This window comes from Notamacropus eugenii, chromosome 5 (assembly GCF_028372415.1).
Source record: "Notamacropus eugenii isolate mMacEug1 chromosome 5, mMacEug1.pri_v2, whole genome shotgun sequence".
Classification (NCBI taxonomy): domain Eukaryota; kingdom Metazoa; phylum Chordata; class Mammalia; order Diprotodontia; family Macropodidae; genus Notamacropus; species Notamacropus eugenii.
In genome coordinates, this window is record NC_092876.1 from 10,100,516 (window position 1) to 10,107,641 (window position 7,126).

Sequence of the window (7,126 nt, forward strand, 5' to 3'; positions counted from 1 at the left end):
CTGTGATTTGGGTCAAAGGAGAAAAGGTCATTACCAACATGAGAGCTGGGGAGCATGGTGATGGTCAGGGAAAACTTCCTGGAAGAAGTGGTATTTTAAGAATGCTTAAATGGATGGGTAAGAATCCATGGGGCAAAGGGGGAGGGGAAGGATTCCAGGCATAGGCGACTGTATCACTAAGGCAATATTCACAACACTGGTGGTGACTACGAATATGCCAGCGTAGTCCTCAATCATAAAATATAAAAGACTCTCCATATAGAAGGCAGAAGAAAAACATTTATTTAAGCACCGTAAAGCCAAATTCCAGAATCAGAAAGCAAAATCCATCATGGTGACCAAGAAGCTAATAAACCTGATCACAGCAGAGGGTAAAGCCATTCTCAAAACCTCCCCTCCCCCAGCCAGGGCCTTCTCATTATCAACTGTCACAATGTATCAGTCTCAAGCCTCCCCTCCCCCAGCCAGGGCCTTCTCACCATCAACTGTCACAATGTATCAGTCTCAAGCCTCCCCTCCCCCAGCCAGGGCCTTCTCACCATCAACTGTCACAATGTATCAGTCTCAAGCCTCCCCTCCCCCAGCCAGGGCCTTCTCACCATCAACTGTCACAATGTATCAGTCTCAAGCCTCCCCTCCCCCAGCCAGGGCCTTCTCACTATCAACTGTCACAATGTATCAGTCTCAAGCCTCCCCTCCCCCAGCCAGGGCTTCTCATTATCAACTGTCACAAAGTGTCAGTTGACCTGCGTTCTTTCCCCTCCAACCTGACCCACTCACTCACTTCCTCCCAGTTCTGCTCCACCCTTCCTGTTCTGCCTCTTCAGCAAGCTTCTCCCACCACATGTGACCCAGGCTTCCAGGTGATGCAAGCAGATCATATGGGCCTATTAATTAATGAGAAAGATCTTTCCATTTAAATTACTATTACAGCAACATAGTGAATAAAAAGCACCAAGAGGTCGAGAAGCACAGGATATGTTCAAGGAGTGGGAAAATGGGGAGGGGGAGCAGCTAGATGGTTCAGGGGATGCAGAGGTGGGGAACTTGTGGCCTTGAGGTCACATATGACCTTCTATGTCCTTGAGTGTGGCCTTTTGAGTGAGTCCAAGTTTTACAGGATTTTAGAGGATTTGTTCTGAGAAGTTTAGATTCAGTTAAAGGGTCACATTCAAGGACCTAGAGGGCCACGTGTGGCCTCAAGCATGCAGGATCCCCATTCAAATCCTGCCTAAGACTCTTATTAGCTTTGTGAACCTAGGTAGATCACTTAACCTCTGATAGTCTCAGTTTCCTTATCTGTAAAATGGGGATAATAGCAGTTATCTCATAGATTGCTGGGAAGCTCAAACGAAAAGTAAAGTGTTTTGCAAGCCTTAAAGCTCGATATAAATGTTAGTTGTGGTTACTAAAATCATCTTTATTAGTACCTAGTTATTCCCCATTCACAATCTCCTTCCACTATTAACATCCCTGCCTGGTCTAAATGCTCCTCAAAACACTGGATAATTACTTTGGAAGAATCAAATTCTAATTTTTTGTGTGTGTCTATTCAGTGTCTGGTATTCCTGCACATAGAGGGGACTTCATAAATTCTCATTTATTGATTGATCATTTACATTCAAGACTCTAGAATAGATTCACCTGATCTGATTCTGGGAAAAAGGTGTGATAGCACAATAGGGAGGAATCAACCCCTTAAAGGCTTCCACAGAACTTATTTAACTGGCAGAGCCAAGATGGTGGAGTAGAAGGACTGACCTGCTCTGTCTCTCCCCCTATAACTTGTAAAATACCTGTAAAAATGACTCTAAACAAATTCTAGATCAACAGAAGTCACAAAATGACAGAGTGAAAGAGATTTCCAGCCCAAGACAGTCTGGAAAGCTGACACTGGGCTCTGAGCAGAGCACAGCACAGCCTGGGCTACAAGACAAGGACAGACCAGAGAAAGCTTCAGGGCATGGAATCACAGGTAACAGCTGCAATTCCCAGATTTCTCAACCCACAAACGTCAAAGACAGCTTTGAAGGTCAGTAAGAAAGCTCTTTCACCTGGGTGGGAGGAAATCATGATCTGGCCCCTGCCCCGGCTCCAGGGTGGCAGCAGCCACTGCAACTGTGGCAGCAGTATGCACTTTTGGAGCCCTCGGATTAAAGATACTGGGGGAATCAAGCAGCTGATCTGGATTTCAGCCCTGAGTGGCAGTCCTGGGATGAGGAGGAGCACTGGTGCTGGAGAGGTAGAGTTGGTGGTGGCTGTGGAGAGGGAACCCTACTCACATTTCCAGGGCAGAAAAGAGTGCTTGTGGTTGCTCACAGACCAGAATGCAGGCTAGGAGAAGAGTAAACTCCTCTCCCTTGATTGTACCACGTTGGAGGAACTGAGAACTTACAGGTCCCTAGAGATATCTCAGAGAACAGCTGCACAAAACTTCTGAAGCCTAGGGTAGTACACCCTCTACTTGACAAAGGACTCAAAAGTCAAATAACTTGTCTGGGAAAATGCTCAAAAAAGGGGAAAAATAAGACTGTAGAAGGTTATTTTCTTGGTGAAAAGGTATTTTCTTCCATCCTTTCCAATGAGGAAGAACAAAGTATATAGAGGAAGACATCAAAGTCAAGGCTTTTACATCCAAAACCTCCAAAAAAAAATGTAATGGTCTCAGGCCATGGAAGAGCTCAAAAAGGATTTTGAAAATCAAGTAAGAGAGGTGGAGGAAAAATTGGGAAGAAATATGAGAGTGATGCAAGAAAATCATGAAAAGTGAATCAACAGCTTGCTAATGGAGACCCAAAGAAATGCTGAAGAAAATAACACCTTTAAAAATAGACTAACCCAAAAGGCAAAAAAGATCCAAAAAGTCAATGAGGAGAAGAATACTTTAAAAAATAGAATGGGCCAATTGGAAAAGGAGGTTGAAAAGCTCACTGAGGAAAATAGTTCTTTAAAAATAAGAATGGAGCAGATGGAAGCTAATGACTTTATGAGAAACCAAGAAATTACAAAACAAAACCAAAAGAATGAAAAAAAAATAGAAGACAACATGAAATCTCATTGGAAAGGCAATTGACCTGGAAAATAGATCCAGGAGAGAAAATTTAAAAATTATTGATCTACCTGAAAACCAAGATCAAAAAATAGCCTAGGCATCATCTTCCAAGAAATTATCAAGGAAAAATGCCCTGAAATTCTAGAATCAGAGAGTAAAATAGGAATGGAAAGAATTCACCAATCACCTCCTTAAAGAGATCCCAAAAGGAAAACTCCTAGGAATATTGTGGCCAGATTCCAGAATCCCCAGGTCAAGGAGAAAATTTTACAAGCAGCCAGAAAGAAACAAATCAAATATTGTGGAAATACAATCAGGATAACATAGCATTTAGCAGCTTCTACACTAAGGAACTGAAGGGTTTGGAACATAATATTCCAGAGGTCAAAGGAGGTAGGATTAAAACCAAAAATCAACTACCCAGCAAAACTGAATATAATACTTCAGGGGAAAAAATAGATTTTCAATGAAACAGAGTACTTCCAAACATTCTTGTTGAAAAGACCAGAGGTGAATAGAAAATTTGACTTTCAAATACAAGAACGAAGAGAAACAGGAAAAGGTAAACAGGAAAGAGAAGCCTTAAGGAACTCATTAAAGTTGAACTCTTTATGAATCTATATGGAAAGATGTTATTTGTAACTCATGAGACCAGGATTAGGGTAGACAGAGGGAATATATATGTAGGCATGTATGGGTATGTATATATGTATGTGTATATTATATATGTGTAGGTGCATATATATACATGGGTGTATGTGTGTATATATGTATACACACACACACACTTACAGGGCACATGGTAAACTGAATATGAAGGGAGAATACCTAAAAAATCCAAATTTACTGTTGAATGGAATGTACTAGGAGTGAGAGAAAGGAGAGGTAGAATATAGCAAATCATCTCACATAAAAGAGGGAAGAAAGAGCTTTTACAATGGAAGGAAAGAGGGGGGAGATGAAAGGAAATAATTGAGCCTTACTCTCATGGGATTTGCCTTAAGGAGGAATAATGCACACTCAATTGGATATGGAAATCTATTTTATCCTGCAGGAAAGCAGGGTGTAAGGGGATAGGAGAGGGAAGATAATAGAATGGACAAGAAATTGGGGAAAGGGATAATCAGAAGCAAACGCTATTGTAGGAGGTCAGGTCAAGGGAGAGAACGGATTTAATTGAGGGCAGGATAGGACAGAGGGAAATATGATTAGTGTTTTACAACATAACTATTATGGAAGTGCTTTGCATTGTTACACATGTATGACCTATACTGAATTGCTTGTTTTCTCAATGAGGGTGGGTGGGGAGGGAGGGAGAGAATATGGAACTCAAAGCTTTAAGAATGAATGTTAGAAATTGTTTTAGCAAGCAACTGGAAATTAAAATACACAGGTAATGGAGTATAGAAATCTGTTTTGCCCTACAGGAAAACAGAGGGGAAGGGGAATGGAAGAAGGGTGAGTAAAAGAAGGGAGGACAGACTGGAAGAAGGGGTGGATGGGTTAGTGAATGTTGAGAACTGAAAAATAAATAGGCTTTAAAAAGGAAGAACTTATCTAACCTTGTCTTCTACTACTCTCCAAGTTTACTTCTGGCTCTCCTAAGGTCAATCTTTTCACTCCAGTCCCTTCAGTCCCAGCACATACACATACATACACAGACACACACACACACACATGCTTCCTCACAGTTCTGTGTCCTTAGCTTTCCAGCTCCTAAGATGACTTTCCCTACTCCTTTCCTGTATGCCTATATTATATAGTATAAATTCTACCAAAATATTCATCACAACCCTCTTTGTGGTAGCAAAGAACTAGAAACAAAGTGAGTTTCCATTAATTCAGGAATGGTTGAAAAAAAGATGGTATATGAATGTTGTGGAATATCAAGGTACTCTGAGAAAAAGCAGATATGAGGAATTCAAAGGGATATGGGAATATTTGCATAAACTGAGGCAAAGTAAAAAAGCACAGCAAGAAAAATATACACAACATCCAAACTGTAGTGTAGCATCACTACAGTGGGACCATCACTGCCAACTGTGCCCATGGGTTGAGACCCCAAGGGAGCAACTCCCTCAGGTTCAAAGTATTGTGTGAATCTGTACTCCTGAAACTAGAGCTCATAGGCTGCTTTAGGTACTCTTTTCTTTAATAGCCAACCAATAGACACAATTAGCTCGAAGCAAAGGGATTTACTGAAATGGCCTCATAAGAACATTAGGAAGTTTTAGACTGTGGTAACTTTGTCTTCTGCTACTACAGACTTGGCTACCAATTCTTGTTTGGTGGGACCTCTCAGATTTGATGCATCTCTCAGTCTACTTGGTCAATTGGATACTCTCACCTCAAATGTGCATTTACTTGAAATCTAGGAAAAATATGTAACCCAAGTCTCAGAATCCATTGGTATGGAATTCTTTCATCACTGGTGGACCTTAACTTCTTGCATCTGTGTGAGAAGTGGGGCAGACTTGGTGAGCTGAGAGGACCAGGTTCTTAAAATCTCTTTAGTGTCCTAGAGCTTTGGGCATCTGGCTTTCAGTCTCTCTCTCTCTCTCTCTCTCTCTCTCTCTCTCTCTCTCTCTCTCTCTCTCTCTCTCTCTCTCTCTCTCTCTCTGTCTCTGTCTCTCTCCCTCTCTCTTTCCCCCTCTCTCTCTCTTTCCCTCTTTCTTTTATTTTCTCTTTTCTTTTTCTCTTCTTTTGCATTTCTATCTAGTATCTTATTTTTCCTAATTACACAAAAAAACTCTTTTTAAAGTTTGTTTTTTTAAACCTTCAGTTCCAAATTCTTTCCCTTCCTCCTCTCCCCCATCACTGAGAGGCAAGGGATTTGATATGGGTTATAGAAGCGCAGTCATGTAAAACATAAAAAACACAGAACCCAAGAAAAATAAAGTAAAAAAAGTATGCTTTAATTTGCATTCAGTTGATCAGTTTTTTCTTTTGAGATGGATAGCATTTTTTATTACATGTCTTTCAGAAGTGTCTTGGACTATGGTATTGCTGAGAATAGCTAAGTCATTTACAGTTGATCACCATACGGTATTGCTGTTATTGTGTATAGAGTTCTCCTGGTTCTGCTCATTTCATTTTGTATTATTCATGTAATTCTGTCCAGATTTTTCTGAGAGCATCCTGATGATCATTTCTTATAGCACAATAATATTCCATCACAATCATATACCACAACTTAGTCAGACATTCCCCAATTGATGGCATTTCCTCAATTTCTAATTCTTTGCCACCAGAACAGAGTTTCTATAAATATTTTCTGCATGTATTTGTCCTTTTTCTTTTTTATCCCTTTGAGATACAGATCAAGTAGCAGTATTGCTGGGTGTTTCACAAGAGGCACTGGAGTTTTTTGGACTCCAGCCTCTAACACACTGACTATGCCAATTGTTACACAGGTAAACACAGGAGGGCTGCTAGCAGATGTTCTAATATTAGCACAGGTTCATTCTTGATTTGGGCAGACAGGAAGACAGGAACAGAGACACAATAAGGGGTTAAATAAGCTAGCTCACTTTATTCTACTCTAGTCTTCTCAAGAGGGTTGCTGATAATGGGAGCATCAACTGCTACAGCATTCCCTAATCACCCTTCTAGTAAGGGTTGGTGAGAAGTATGGGCAGCAACCCCTAGGTCATGATGGGGCCAGTTGAAATAAGTACAGCATTCCAGCTTGTCCACTCCCCTAAATCCCCTCAAGACTCAATGAGGGCTGGTTGAGGCAAGCACACAGATTCCCCACCCCTTTTTTCTTTAGTCAGGCTTTCAAATAGTCCAAGAATTTTTCTACTATTTCTCCTGGATCTGTTTTTCAGGCCAGTTATTCTTACAGTGAGACATTTCATATTTTCTATTTTTTTCATTCTTTTGATATTGTTTTATTGTTGCCTGATGTTTCATGTAGCCATTAGCTTCCATTTGCTCAATTCTAATTTTTAAGGGATTTTTTTCAGTGATCTTTGCACACTTTTTTTCAATCAACTAGTTCTGCTTTTTAAGGTGTTTTTCTCTTCACTGGATTTTTGTGCCTCTTTTACCATTTGGACAATTCTGTTTTTT